Source organism: Lemur catta, chromosome 14, assembly GCF_020740605.2.
Source record: "Lemur catta isolate mLemCat1 chromosome 14, mLemCat1.pri, whole genome shotgun sequence".
NCBI classification, from domain to species: domain Eukaryota; kingdom Metazoa; phylum Chordata; class Mammalia; order Primates; family Lemuridae; genus Lemur; species Lemur catta.
This window is the reverse complement of record NC_059141.1, coordinates 52,353,964-52,370,145: the sequence shown is the minus strand read 5'-3', so window position 1 is coordinate 52,370,145 and position 16,182 is coordinate 52,353,964.

The following is a 16,182-nucleotide window of genomic DNA, read 5'->3' as shown; positions in this document are numbered from 1 at the left end:
TCCAGCACTCTGGGGCCATTCACTGCAGTGCTGCAGCAAACTGCCACCATGCGCCCCAGAAGGGGCACAGGAAAGGATGATAACATGGTGACTGGTAATCAGAAAGGTAGCCCAGGATGCTGAGTATACCAGACTGAAAAATGCACTGCATTATGCATGTCCTGAGTCCCAAAGCTTATTTCATAAAGCACAGCGCTTATTTAAGTAAGTGGGAATCTTTAATGCAGTGTGGGAAAATCGCACCTTTGTGTGTAGCTTGTTGTTCTCATAAGTGAGGCTTAGCTCCAAAAAAGATCACGCCTCTGAGGTCCTCCTGGTTTGCTTGCTGGGGCAGGAAAAGGGTGGCTACTCATAGAGTCTTGTATACTTTGGGTGCTCAGTGATAGTCTGATAAACCAATGTTTCCCTCCCTGCACCTAGCATGGCACCCTGGCTCATAGAAGATTTGAGGAATATGTGACTGCATGCATCCATTTATCTCCTAGTTGCTTGCTGATATTTGAGACTTATTTGCAGGCTTACATTTAATGGTGAGAGATAAGGCTTCCAGGGTGGGCCCAGGCCCTGATGGGAGATCCCGTGGCGGCTCACATGGTATGCACATGACTCTGCTGTGCGGGGGGCTTGCAGAGATGAGCAGCTGGGACAAAAGAGCAGGGATGGTGGTAGGAGTGGGGGAGGGATGACTGGGGGTGGGGGAGAGTAGTGTTGTGTCTGGCGAATTAACTGGGTGGTGGAGAACACTCTCTCTGCTTCTCGGTCTCTCAGACAGGAGACCCCAGGGGTATTTGATTTCCTCTTTTTCCTGCCCCCCAAATTGCCAGCAGCAGCATCGACTGGCAGGTCTAACCAACCTGGCTATTTATTTGGTGGCTGTGGCTGAGGCGGCGGGGCAGGAGTACCTGACTGTGGTGTGACCTCTCATGGAGGGTGTTGGTGGACCCCTGAGTGCACACGTGGCCCCTCCACCAGCCTAATGGTGCGAAGGCAGCTGGTGTCCAAGCCCCCTTCACCTGGCGGGCTCCTTACTTTGTGTAAGCTGCATGGCTCGCTGAACTGTGCTCATGCCTCCTGAGGACAAGGGCGTCGCTAGGGGACCGTGCAGGCTCATCGCCCGTTCATCCTTGGCCCTGCTTGTTTGCCGGCTCAGTGGTTTCCAAAGCGAGCGCTTCCCTGAGCCACGTCTGAGGCGTGGTGCTCACCAGCCTTCCAACTGGAGGAGCCCCCGGGGATCTGGCCCAGTTCAAACCCATTCCTGGAAAACCCGGAATCGGCTCTCTGTGGCCACAGAATTGAAAGACTAGTTTTCTAAGAAAAGGATGAATGAGCCTGATTGTTTTATTAACACACTGAAAGGGAAAGGTAAATGACTTTCTTTTTTTATGGATACGTAATAATTGTACATATTTATGAGGTATGTATGATGTTTTGATACAGGCATATAATATATAATGATCAAGTCAGGGTATTTAGAATATCTATCACTTTGAACATTTATCATTTCTTTGTGTTGGGAACATTTTAAATCTCTTATAGCTATTTTGAGATATATGTGTATGATAAATTATTGTTATATATACCCTACTGTGTTATTGAACACAAGAACTTACTCCCTGTATCTAACTGTATGTTTGTACCATTAACAAACTTCTCTCATCCCTGCTGTTAGGATTCCCAGCCTCTGATAACTATCATTCTACGCTCTATCACCATGAGATCAACTTTTTTAGCTCCCACATATGAGTGAGAGCATACAGTATTTGTCTTTCTGTGCCTGGTTTATTTCACTTAACATAATGTCCTCCAGTTCCATCTATGTTGCTGCAAATGATAGGATTTCATTCTTTTTCATGGGCAAATAATATTCCATTGCATATATACACCAAATTTTCTTTATCCATTTCTCCACTGATGGACACTTCGGTTGATTCCATGTCTTGGCTATAATGAAAAGTGCTGCAGTAAACATTGGGGTGCAGGTATACTTTTGAGGTACTGATTTCCTTTCCTTTGGATAAATACCCTGGAGTTGGTGGGACTGCTGGATCATATGGTAGTTATACTTTAGTTTTTTTAGAAACCTCCATATTGTTTTCCATAATGGTCCTACTAATTTACATTCCCATCAAAGTGTATAAGAGTTCCCTTGTCTCTGTATCCTTGCCAACATTTGCTATTTTTATTATTTTTTTTTGAAAATAGCCCTTCTAACTATGGTAAAATGATATTCCATTTTTTGATTTGTATTTCCCTGATGATTAGTGATGTTGAACATTTTTTCATGTACCTGTTGGCCATTTGTATGTCTTTTCTGAGCAATGTTTATGCAGATCCTTTGCCCACTTTTTAATGGAATTATTTGTTCTTTTGCTATTGAATTGTTTGAATTCCTTGCATATTCTGGATATTAGTCCCTAGTCCCTTGTCAGATGAATAGTTTGGAAATATTTTCTCCCATTTGATAGGTCGTCTCTTCACTCTGTTGATTGTTTCCTTTGCTGTGCGGAAGCTTTTTAGTTTAATGTAGTCTTACTTGTCTATTTTTGTTTTTGTTGCCTGTGCTTTTGAAATCTTAGCCATAAAATCTTTGCCTAGACCAATGTCTTGAAGTGTTTCTCCAGTGTTTTCTTCTAGTAGTTTTATAGTTTCAAGTCTCAGATTTAAGTCTTTAATCCATTTTGAGTTGATTTTTGTATATGGTGGAAGATAGGGGTCTAACTTCATTCTTCTGCATATGGATATTCAGTTTTCCCAGTACCATTCATTGACAAGGGTGTCCATTTCCCAATTATATGTTCTTGGTGCCTTTGTTGAAAACCAATTGGCTATAAATACATGGATTTATTTCTGAGTTCTCTATTCTATTCCACTTTCTATGTGCCTGTTTTTACACAAATGCCATGCTGGTTTGAGCATTGTAATAGCATTGTAATATATTTTGAAGTCAGGAAGTGCAGTGCCTTCAGCTTTGTTCATTTTTCTCAGTATTGCTTTGGCTATTTGGGGGTTTTTTTTGGTTCCATATAAATTTTAGGATCATTTTTTCTATTTCTGTGAAGAATGTCATTGGTATTTTGACAGGAATGGCATTGAATCTGTTGATTGGTTTGTGTAGCATGGTCATTTCAAGAATATTAATTCTTCTGATCCAGGAGCATGGGATGTCTTTCCATTTATTTCTTCTTCAATTTCTTTTATCAGTGTTTTTCATTGTACAGGTCTTTCACATCCTGGGTTAAATTTATTACTAGTCCTTTTTTTTGTACCTATTGTAAATAGGATTGCTTTCTTGATTTCTTTTTCAAATACTTTGCTATGGGTGTGTGAAAATGCTACTGATTTTTGTATGCTGTTTTTGTATCCTGCAATTTTACTGAATTCACTGGTCATTCTAAGAGTTTTTTGGTGGAGTCTTCAGGTTTTTCTATATGTCAGATCATGTCATTGGCAAAGTAGGACAATTTGACTTCCTCTTTTTAAATTTAGATGCCTTTTATTTATTTCTTTTGTCTGATTGCTCTGGCTAGGAATTCCAGTATGATGTTGAATAAGAGTGGTGAAAATGGGCATCCTTGTCTTGTTCCAGTTCTTAGAGGAAAGGCTTTCAGCTTTTCCCTATTCAGTCTGATGGTAGCTGTGGGCTTGTCATATATGGCCTTTTCATGCTGAGTTACATTCCTTCTATGCCTAATTTGCTGAGAGTTTTTGTTATGAACCGATGTTCAATTTTATCAGATGCTTTTTTTGCATCTGTTAAGATGATCATGGCTTTTGTCTTTCATTCTATTGATGTGATGTATTGTATTTATTGATTTGCATATGTTAAACCATCCTTGCATCCCTGGGATAAATCCCACTTGATCATGGTGTATCATCTTTTTGATGTGTTGTGGGATTTAGTTTGCTAGTATTTTGTTGAGGATTTTTGCATGTATGTTCATCAGGGATATTGGCCTTTAGTTTTTCTTTCTCTGTTGTGTCCTTGTCTGGTTTTGATATCAGGATAATGCTGACCTTGTATAATGAGTCAGAAAGAATTCCCTATTCTTCAATTTTTTGGAATAGTTTGAAAAGAATTGGTGTTCTTTAAAAGTTAGGTAGAATTCAGCAATACAGCTATTTGGTTCTGGCGTTTTCTTTATTGGGAGACTTTTTATTACTGATTCAATCTTGTACTCATTGTTGGTCTGTTCAGGTTTCCTATTTCTTCATGATTCAATCTTGGGAAGTTGTATGTGTCCAGGAATTTATCCATTTCCTCTAGGTTTTCCAATTTTTTTAGTGTATAGTTGTTCATAATAGTCTCTCATAATCTTTATATTTCTTTGGTATCAATTGTAATGTCTCCTTTATTGTTTCTGCTTTTATATACTTGTATCTTCTTTCTTTTTTTCTTGGCTAGTCTAGCTAGTGGTTTATTGATTTTGTTTATCTTTTCATAAAACCAACTTTTTGTTTCATTGATCCTTTGTATTGTTTTAAAACTCTCTATTCATTTAGTTATGCACTAATCTTTATTATTTCTTTCCTTTTAATAGTTTGGGGTTTGGTTTGTTCTTTCTTTCTCAGTTCCTTGAGGTGCATCATTAAATTGTTTATTTGAAATCTTTCTACTCTTTTGATATAGATGTTTATTGCTCTAAACTTCCCTGTTAACGGTGCTTTTGTTGTGTTCCATAGGGTTTAGTATGTTATGGTCCCATTTTCATTTGTTTCAAGAAATGTTTTGATTTCCTTCTTAATTTATTCATTGATCCATTGGTCATTCAGGAGCATGTTGTTTTATTTCCATGTATGTATACAGTTTCCAAAGTTCCTTTAGTTATTGGTTTCTAGTTTTATTCCATTGTGATCTAAGAAAATACTTGATATGATTTTGATTTTCAAAAAAATTTGTTGAGACTTGTTTTGTATCCCAACAGATGGTGTATCCTAGAGAATGTTCCATGTGCTGATGAGAAGAATGTGTATTCTGCAGCTGTTGGATGAAGTGTTCTGTAAATGTCTGTTAGGTCCATTTAGTCTAAAGTGCAGTTTAAATCCAATGTTTTTTTGTTGATTTTCAGTTTAGATGATCTGTCCAATGCTCAGAGTGGGGTGTTGAATTTCCCAATTATTATTGTATTGGAGTCTATCTCTCCCTTTAGATCTAATAATATTTGCTTTATATATCTGACTGCTCTGGTGTTGGGTGCATATATATTTAGAATTGTTATGTCCTCTTGCTGAATTGATTCCTTTATCATTATATAATGACTTTCTTTGTCTCTTTCTACAGTTTTTGACTTAAAATCCGTTTTATCTGATATAAGTATACTCTTGCTTGCTTTTGGGTTCCATTTGTGTGGAATATAATTTTCCATCTTTTTACTTTAAGTCTACATGTGTCTTTATAAGTGAAGTGACTTTCTTGTAGATAGCAAATAGTTGGTTCATTTTTTAATGCTTTTATCCAATCTCTATCTTTTAAGTAGGGAATTTAATCCATTTAAATTTAAGGTTGTTATTGATAGGTGAGGACTTATTCTTGTCATTTTGTTAATTGATTTCTGGTTGTTTTGTATGTCATTTGATCCTTTCTTCCATTCCTAATTGTTTATCATTGTGGTTTGGTGGTTTTTCTGTAGTGGTGACATTTAACTCCTTTCTCTTTTTCATTTGTATATCTGCTCTACTAGTGAGTTTCATAGTTTTGTGTGTTTCCATGATGATATTATTGTCCTTTTGCTTCCAAATATAGGACTTCCTTAAGGATTTCTTTTAGGGCTGGTCTAGTGGTGATGAATTCCTTCAGTTTTTCTAATCTGGGAAAGACTTTATTTCTCCTTCATTTTTGAAGGATACCTTTGCTTGATATAATCTTGACTGACAGTTTTTTTCCTTTCAACACTTTGAATATGTCATCCAATTATTTCTTAGCCTGCAAGGTTTCTGCTGAGAAATCTACTGTTAGTCTGATGAGGTTTGTTTATAGATGACTAGATGCTTTTCTCTTGCTGTTTTTAGGATTCACTCTTTGTCTTTGACTTTCGACAGTTGACTATAAAGCGACTTGGAGAAGACCTTTTTTGAGTTGAATCTTTTTGGGGATTTTTGAGCTTCCTATAACTGGATGTCTATTTATCTTGCAAGACTTGGAAAGTTTTTAGGTATTATTTCATTGAATAGGTTTTCTATGCCTTTGCCTGTCTCTTCTTATGGAAATCCCAAAATTTGAATATATGATTGCTTTATGATATCTCGTATGTCACAGGTTATTTTCATTCTTTTTTCTTATTTCTTCTTTTTTTTTGTCTGAGTTATTTCAAAAGACTTGTCTTTGAATTTAGAAATTCTTTTTTTTGCTTGATCTATTGTCAAAGCTTTCAATTATATTTTTAATTTTCCTTGTTGAATCCATCAGTTCTAGGATTTTTGTTTGATTTTTTTCATGATATCTATCTCTTTGTTGAATTTCTCATTCAGATTATGAATTGCTTTCCTGATTTCTTTGTATTGTTTATCTATGCTCTCTTGTAACTCACTTAAATATCATTATTCTGCATTTTTTTTCAGATATTTCATAGATTTTCTTTTCATTGTAATCTGTTACTGGGGAATTACTATTTTCCTTTGGAGATGTCATGTTTCTTGCTTTTTTATGTTTCTTGTGTCCTTAGATTGATATAATAATTGCTTCTTTCAATTTTATGGATTGGCTTTTGTAGCAAAAGATTTTTTCCTATATCTGTATCTATGGTGTTGATTGGGTAAAGTGCTTTGGCTTGTATTCTGGGTGGGTGCTGTGGTATAGTCTCTGTAATGATTTCTTCAGCTGTAATCAGCATCAGTGGTGTTTGTGAGTTCCTCAGTGGCTTAGGCAGCAGTTGTTAGTAGAGGCCATGGGACAGGACACCAGGTGGGCTGGTCCTCTGGTACCAGTGACACTAGCTGAGGTCATGCTAGTCCTCAGGCCCCTGAATGGCAAATATGGGGCTGATGTTGGTGGGTTCAGGCGGGCCAGTCTTTGGGCTTCCAGGTGGCTTGCTCAGGTGCAGGAAGTGGCAACAGTGAGCTGGGTGGATGGGTGGGTCTTTAAGTCCTTGGTTAGCATGTGTGGCATTTACTGTGGCAGTAGTGGCATTGTGCCAACCCTTGGACCCCCATGTTGCACATGTCAGTGCTAGTAGTGGCATGTAGTTGGGTGGCAGTGGCAGTGGCAGCAGTAGGCTGAGTGGGCCAGTCCCTGGGCTCCCAAGAGGTATGAGCCTGTCCTCAGGCCCTGGGGCAGCACCCAGGTGGGCTGGTTCCCAGGCCATGTGAAGATGCGTGCAGGTGCCCGGTGGGTCTGCTACTGGGATCAGGGTTGCTGTCAGGGGCAGCAGCCCCAGGCAGGCAGCTCTTATGCTCTGGGTAGCCCATATTTTGCTCCCCTTTGTCCCAAGGGCAGTCTCCACGGTGTGTCGCACTGCCTGTTCCCTGGGGTTTAGGACACTGCGTGGCTAGAGTGCGGTGGACCTGGCCGCTCTGCTGGGTCTAGCCAGTGTCACGACGCTGCAGACCTCTGTGTGGATGTGGGGGGATGTCAGTGGGGCTCCAGGGATGTGGGGTTGCATGAACTGCTGGGCCCTAGGGAAGGATGCAGTCTGGTGGGGGCTGGGCTCTCAAAATGTTGCAGTGTTGCAGTTGCTTGTGTCTTTGGGGGGTGTGGGACCCAGTGCAAATTCCCTCTCTGGAACAATGTTATCCCATGGACTCTAGGCAGCTCCCTATGCTAGTCTCACAGCCCACGAGGGACAAGGGGTTCTGTAGTGGCTAGGATTGCGGGAGTCCAGGGTGGGAATGTAGACTGCTGGGGACCTCTTGCTTGCCTTTTCTTCACAATGAGGAGTCTGTTCTGGCCAGGCAGGCTGCTTCGCTTCCCTCTCCTCCATGTGTGGAATGGCAGTGGCAATAGTGCCCACTTACAGGGCCACCAGGACCACATGAGTATATTACAACAACAGTAGCAAACGTTCATTGTGCACTCTGTGCTCCTGGCTGTATTTTGCATGAGCTGCTTCCCTAATCTTTAAAACAGGCTGGTAACATCACCTCTTCATTTCACAGATGAAAAGACTAAAGGCAGGGGGAGGAAAGCAGCTTTTCCAAAACCATGGGGTGGCCCCTGAGCAGTGGGTTTGGGACTAGAGGTGAATCTCTCAGCAAAGGGCCTGGCCCAGAGTAGTGCTCCAGGGCAGCATTTGAGAGGACTGTTGGCTTCCTCCTCCATGAAAAGAAGGGTCTGGGACTGATGAGTGCTGAAAAGTCTAGATCTTCATAATCCTCTCCCTCCCCCTGAACACACACACATAACCCGTGTTCTCTGCATGCCTTGCCAGTGATGAATGCAAAAAACCCAAGAACTCACCTTCCTGGTCCCAAAGTGTTTTAAAATATACAACCCGTCAATCTTTAAAATACATGTTTTATTGCTTTTTATTATACAACTACATATATTTACTATTGAAAATACAAGTAAGGAGAAAGAAGAAAGTAAAAAAAAATACCGTTAAGTACTTTGTTGTAGAATCTTTCAGACTCTTTCCTGCATATATTTTAAACAAAAATGGATACTTTGCTGCATCTTGTTTTGTAACCTTTCTTCTCTCAGATTAATATGTAATCAACGTCTCTTCATATCACGCTTTTCTTCCATCGTTTATTTTTAATGGTCACCTAGTCATCTAGTACCTGGATGTTCTGTAATGTATTTAAACAGTCCCCAGTGTTGTGTACTTAGGTTAATTCTAAGAAAGTTGCAATCTTGTTGAGAAGACCATCAAGCCTGTAAAAAGTAGTCACAGGAAAATACAGTTGGAATTTGCTATTTGCTGAGTGGGAGAAATGAAATAGAAGTTCTGAAGGGAAGGGGTTGTTTTTGAACGAAGGGTGGTGGGGGAGGCTCTCGGGGTAGATATGGTTGGAACCAAGCCTTGAGAGAGGGGCTGGATTTTCACTGGTTATGAGAATGCATTTGAAATGGGAGACCTGGCAGCAGCTAAGGTGCAGGGCTGGGGTGCAGAGGTGTTTAGATGCTGGGGAGGGGTCATGCAGGACAGCGGTCCCCAACCTTTTTGGCACCAGGGACTGGTTTCACGGAAGACAGTTTTTGCATGGACGGGGGTGGCGTGGGGGAGGCAGAGCTCAGGCTGTGATGTGAGCGATGGGGAGCGGCTGCAGATACAGATGAAGCTTCTCTCACTTGCCTGCTGCTCACCTGCTGTGCAGCCCCGTTCCTAACAGGCCGTGGGCCAGTACCAGCCCGCGGCTTGGATGTTGGGGGCTGCAGATGTAGGGGAAGCTCCAGAGAGGGTTGGAGAAAGAGGAGCAGGGCTGATTCCAGAGAGGATCTTAAGTGCAAGTCTGGCAAGAGTGAGTTTGATCTTTTTGGCCAATGAGAGCCACAGAAGGTTTTGAGCTGGGCTGTGACATGAGTGGATTTGGGTTCAGAAAGTCACTGTGCAAACAGCCAGGGGGGAATAGATCAGCAGGAGGTGGATTCAGAGTCAGGGAGACTTGTTAGGAGGGAACAAGTTAAGATGAGATGATGAGACCTGGGCCCAGGCAGTGGCAGAAGGTGAAGGGAATGGGGTGGATGTCATGGCTGGAGAAGGGCCATGATGCACCAGCGACCTGCTCACTAGGAGGGGAGCCTGCTGCCTGATACCCGGGGTCCCGGGAAGAGTTAATGGGCTGCATGTGGGCGAGATAATTGGCCCTCCAGCAAGGCTGACTCATCCGGGCATCTGAGCCAGTTATTACTAATGCTGGGGAGGGAGAGAGAGAGAAAATAAAACAAAACCAGAGCAGTGGGAATGCTGTCTGATTGAAAAGTTCCAGGGCTGGCCTCCCATTTCAGACAGCAGCACCGGGAAGAAGGGCCCTGCTGCATGGGGGCGAGGGGGAGGGCCGTGGCTGGCGGAAGTGACATTTCCATGACGCTTGAAACTCGTCCACATCTGCCCCGTGGGGATGCAGCTGGGGAGGGCTGGGTCTTTCCCAAAACAGCCGAGGTTTTCCAGTGACACCCATGGCACACTGGGGACAGGAGAGCTGGGCTGGAAACAGCGCCAGGCAGGAGGGGAACAGCAGAGGCCAGGGAGGCAAGGTCTGGCTCCATTTATTTAAAAACTGGCCAAAATCTCCATCCCTTTGTTTGTCGTTTCCTTGGATTTTTTGGATTCTGAACACTCAGAGGTCAGTTTTGTTTGTTGGGAGAGAATTCGCTGGAAGCAGCCTTCACAACACGTAAGGCAGGGCTGTTGGTTAGAGGATGTGCCCCTGACACTGCCCCCAGGAGCTGGCGTGGGTGTAAGTGGGGAGCTGCCGGTCTCTCCCTTCCTCTCCACCTCCTCCTCCCTGTGGGCTCCCGAGGCCTTTTCCCGCAGCGGCTGTGGAGCAGACGTTGCCCAGGGCTTGCCAGGCCCTCACTCTCACCCCAACTCGCCGGGACACTTTGGACAGGATGACTCCCCACTTGGGGTCTCAGGTGTCTTATGAGGACCCCTTTGTTCCTTGAAGGCAGATGGCAGATGGCTGGACCTGATGGCTTGTGGCATTTTCCAGCTCAGTGTCCCTACACAGTCATTATTCTCCCATGCCATGCGAGTTTGGGTGATCACACCTCTAGGTCCCATCTGGTCATCAGAGATCAACTACAGGCCTTTCCATCAGGAATGGGGAACTTTGCCCTGGCTAGAGCCTGCAGGTCTAATTTGGATTGTAAAGGGCACAAGGTTTTTGCTAGAGATGGGTGCTTTTGTGTCCCCTGGCCTTCCCTTTGGGGTCCCAGTTGGTAGTAGGCACACGTGAGCCCTTATGCTGTGCGGCAGTCAAATAGGCTGCACCATTGGGGTGTAGAGCCCAGTGTGGGGGAGGTGACGCTGTCACATGCTGTGCTCTGGGCTCTAGTGGGTCATGGCATGCCACAGTCCCCATGCCACCCATGCACGGACCCCGGGAGCCCCCCACTCATCTGCATGCTGAGGACCAGCCCTATTGCCAGCTTCACATTTTGGGTCCATGGCATCCCAGCCAGGGGCCCCACGCACTGGCAATGGCAGGCAAGCCCGAAACAAGGGCCAGGCCAAAGGGCTCCCCTCATCCTCGCCTGCCCAGAACACCTCCCTGCGAGCAGGACCCGAGCTGGGACGTGATGCAGTGCAGACAAGGACAGGCAGGTGGGGCCTGGACCCGAATGCAAAGGGAGGAACAGAAGAAACAGGGGCGGCCTGGGTGGGGAAGGGAGAGACCCACGCGGCGGAGCATGGGGCCCCTCATCACATCAGGGAGAGGCAGAGACGGGGCAGAGGGACTCAGGCTTCTGCATGACACCAGAGGTCAAGCCCAGGCCGTGTGCGGAGGCCACAGGGAGGAGCGATTTTCCAACAAAGGAGTGTTTATGTGCCCCCAGACGGAGGCCCCACCTTCCTGGGAACAGAGGCAGCCCTCTCTCTGACCTGACCTCTCTCCCGTGCACAATTAGAAGGTTCTAAAGAGCTCCTTCATTATTGATGTAGTCAACATGTATTTATTGGGCATCTGCTGTGTGCCAGACCCTGTGTTAAGTACCGAGGAGACAGAGGCAAATGAGGTATTCTGGTTACTGCCCACACGGGGCCTCTGTGGGGGGCAAGTCAGGACACGAGTAAACAAGCGACAGAATGAATATATATTGTGGTTAGTGCTTAGCAGGGGAAGAACAGGGCGTTTCAAGGAAGGGTGGCGAGAGGGACTCCTGTGTGTGGTCAGGAAGGCCTCGGTGTCAGGGCTGGGGTGGGGTGGGGGGGGTGATGGAGCGTGCAGTGAGGCCGGGGGTGGCGGCTCCGTGCGTTCAGGGCCCCGAGGAAGGCTGGGGACTGGGCGGTGGGAAGCAGAGGGGTGAGTCTGGCAAGGGCGGCAGGGGTAGGAAGCGGGATTTTGCTCTGAGTGCAGTGGGCTGCATGTGGCAGGCGGTCACCCTTCTGGATGCATTTCCTTCTCCAAAGTGCCAGAGCTCAGCACCGGCTTTCTCAGCAACTAGGAGCCAGGACGATTGGTGCAGGGCAAGTGGCATCAGGGAAGACTCCTCTGTCCCCTCCTGGCAGTCAGCTTCCTCAGTGCCAAGTGAGCAGCAGGGCGAGTCCCCAGACCCTCCCTGGAGAGCTGTGCCCAGGCCTGAGCCACAGGCACACTGGGCTCTTGTCCACTCAGAACCTGCGCACGGGACCTTATTTGGAAATAGGGTCTTTGCAGATGTAATCAAGTTAGCATGATGTCACACTGGCTTACGGTGGGCCCTAACCCAGTAACTGATGTGCTTATAAGAAAAGGGAAATCTGGGCACGGGCACACGGAGGGGAAGGCCACATGAAGACGGATGCAGGGGTTAGAGCTGTGCTGCCACAAGCCAAGGCATACCAAGGACTGCCAGCAGCCAGCAGAAGCTAGGAGAGACTCTTCCCTGAAGAATCTGAACAGATTCTTCCCTGGACCCTTCAGTGAGAGCATGGGCCTGCTGACACCTTGGTTTCATATTTCTAGACTCCAAAACTGTGGCAGAATAAATTTTTTTTTTTTAAAGTACCCAGTTTGGAGTATTTTGTTATGGCAACCCCAGGAAACAGATACACTGGGCCCAGGAAGGGGGATCCAGTGTATTGACCCTGTCTCATGTACTGGCCCACCAACATTCATTATCTTGTTTAGATGACAACTCACTGGAGTTTCGACCGTGGTCTCCATTTTACAGAAGAAGATCTTGCTGGATGGTCAGAGAGGTGCAGTGATATACCAAAGGTCCACAGAGACACAAGGCTAGGATTCGAGTCCAGCGCTGAATTGGCCCCTGCTTTTTCTATACTGTCTTTTAAGGAAGAGCCCAGCCTTTTGGATTGTTCCTGGCCTTTGCAGAGTGCAATCAAGGCAGGCAGACGGTGATGAAGAACACGGCTCTGCAGATGTGCTCTTGAGTATTTGTGGTGGAATCCAACCCTGGCATTTGTTTTAAAATTCTCTCTAAAAAAAAAAGAAAAGAAAAAAAAAAAGGCTGCAGAAATAGGGGATAGATGAAACAAAAAGAGCAGAATGTTGGTAATTGTTGAAGCTGTGTGATGGGCCCATGGGGGTTCATTGGATTATTTAGTCTATTTACATTTGTGTATGTTTGAAAATATGCATAGTAAAAACTTAAAAAGTAAAACTGTAGAGATTCAAGATTAAAAAAGAAAAGATTAAAAAAACAGAATGAAGGCCCTGGAACCAGAGTTGGCTGTGTGACCTTAAAGTCACTTAGCCACCCTGAGCCTTGGTTTCCTTTGCCCAGTGGGATGCCACGGAGTCAAACCTCACGGGGTGGAGGAGGAATCCAATGGTGGAATTCGAGTGCTCAGCTCAGGGCTGGGCACAGGGGAGGCGTTCTGGAAATATTTGCATTATTTTGGTTACTGAGTGTGCACCTTGAAACAGCTGCAGAGCCAGGAGTCACTTCCTTTTTGGTGAAACAGGGAAGGGAACGAGGATTAGAAGTGGAGGAACTTGTCAGAGATCCCAAAGCTAGTAAGTGACAGAGACATGTCTGCCCCAGAAATCTCTTTCTGAGCTAACTGTTCCCTTCACCCCGAGAGCTGCTCAGAGAACTGCTTCCCGGTGGCGTTTAGGGCCTTTCCCACAGGCAGCCAGCTTTCTCTCCCCCCGGTTTAGGGATCAGGTCACAGAGGGGAAGGAAGATGAAGCCACCACTGGCTGACCCTGGCGAGTTCTGGTCACTCCGTGTTTGCTCAGCTGCAGGGTGCAGGTGGCAGGAGCGGACGCTGAGTGCGGCTGACGTGCTTTCTAAGGTGACAGGCCTGTGGTAATTGATGGTCACCGGGGGCCATTGCTCCTTACATTGTTATTTTAAGGATGACATTGATCTGACACACCCGCCACAGCAGAAACCAGAACAAAACAAAGGAAGCCAAACAACCGGCCTGGCCTCCTCTGGCCCGGGGCTACCTTGGCTCCCAGGGCTCCCAGGGCTCCCAGAATGCTGTGCCCTTACACTTGGCCAGGATCCTGGTGCCCTGGAGCTCTGGGGTCAGCCAGGACACTGGAAGTGCCTGAGGCACTCGCCAGTCTAGGCGTGGGCCAGGGAAGGAGCAGAGGAGGCGACGCCAGCAGAGGCTGCTGGAGCAGGGGTAGGCCTTGGCCCTCTTCCAGCCCCCCCTCCCCAAGGTTATGTGCCCAGGGAGCGAGGTGGGTGCAGCGGAGTTGTCTGCTGAGGAGGGAGACCGCAGGGGCCTGGGAGGCAGGCCGGGAGGCGGTGGCACGCAGGAGGGGCAGGCCTGGTGGCAGAGGCCTGGGTGTGAATTCAGGGCTCTGGCAGGAAACAGAATTCAGCTCAGATGGTTCCAATGAAGACACAACTTCATTGTGTGGGCAGTGTCAGGGGAATGCACAAGAGATGACGATGCTCTCAGTGACCATCAACCATGGGACGTCACGACCGTCCCGAAGGCTGACGGGACCTGGAGGGATGGCAGGGGGAATGGAGCTGGCAGAACCCCATGGCAGCTGGACCCATGGAGGAGGGCGCTGCAGCCACTGCCGGCTGGAGCAGGAAGGGAGTTGGGGAGAACGCGGACCCCCTCTCCGCCTCCCTTCCGGGGGCCCTGCCAGTGGGCAGGGGGAGCCGTTGACGCAGGGGTAGGGGCCGCCTGCCAGCCAGAGCAGCCCGGCGTGCACTAGCCTCGACAGACGGTAGCTTCAAACCCTCCACTTCTCCCTCCTTCTCTAACGTGCACACACGCACTCCGTCCACATTTCCTCAAACCTCTGGATGGCTGTCACAAGGAAGTAGGAGCAAACATGTTCTGGGAGGGCCAAGGGGGAGCCTGAGGACAAATTGTGTAGCTGTCAGAATTCTGTGGATACCGGAGCACACATCTCCTGCCCTGGGAGGCCTGGTGCTGCTAGCACGCGCCTGCCGTATGTGAGGGCCGGCGGCTCACACTCCACGCTCCCTGTCCTCCGATCGGCACCAGCTCTCAGAGCAGGTGACTGTCGCTCGTGGCCCTGCAGGTGAGGACGCTGGCCTCTGAGGGATGAGGCCCTCACTCAGGGTTGCCCTGGAGCCAGTCTGCATCAGTCAGGACAGGCCCAGCTGTGCCCCTGCAACAGCCCCCAGAGCTCAGGAGGTCGAGGTAGCAGAGGCTGGGTTCCCGCTCCTGTGCCATCTCCCTCAGGGCTCAGCTGGGGGTTCTGCTTCCCGTCATCCTTGCCCGGGGACCCAGGCTGTCAAAACTGTCTCTGTCTGTGGCATCACTGGTCACCACAGCAGAGGGGAAGAGGGCTCTTGGCTGGGTTTCCCCCTGGAGATTGAGTGTTAGTCTGGAAGTCGCATGCCTCACTTCTGCTTACTACTCATTGGTCCCGTGACGCCATCCAATCCCAGGCGGCCAGGATGGCCAATCCTGCCGTGTGTCCAGAAGGTGGAGAGCTTCAAGGAATAGAGGAACAGCATCACCGGCTACCACGTGGGCCCATGGCTTTCTTTCAGGCCTTGGAAACCCCGGGTCCAGAGCTCTGCCCGCTGCTCCGTGGCCGGCCCTGTTCTGGTGGAGGCTGGTGGAGGAGGCCAGAGCAGGGCTGTCTCGGACCCTTGCGGGCCTCTTTCTGTGGGCACCTGAGCAGGATGCCAGGGAAGTCATCGGTTCTCAAGAAAGATGGCCCCTGGAAGTCAGAGCAAGTTCAGAAGATGCAGAACACACTGTCGGGAGGAGGAGGGTGTGGCGGCCCCTGGAGGGACCCTAGCTTTCTGTCTTCATTTTCCTTGGCCACGCCCCATGCGTGGACAGCCCTTTGCTGTTTCTACAGGCGGATCCCTTCCTGAGGCTTTCTCTCCAGCTGAGAGTGCTCTCGGGCGGGCTAGAAACTGGGTCCTGATGAGCCACTGGGTCCCGGTGAGGCCGTTTGCTCAGAGTTTTGCTCAGGCTGCTGGACAGCTGGCCACACGGTTCCTTCTCCTTCCAGGACCTCTGACCACATCTGGGTGGAATTCCTGCACCCATCGTCCCTGGGCAGTGGCCAGCTCCAGGAAGCAGGGCAGTGTGACCTTACGTAGGGAACTCGGCAGGGTGAGTCAGCCTTGCCGGAAGCCCTGCTCCACGCCTGGCCCCGGGAGGGGGGCAGTGCTTGCTGGTT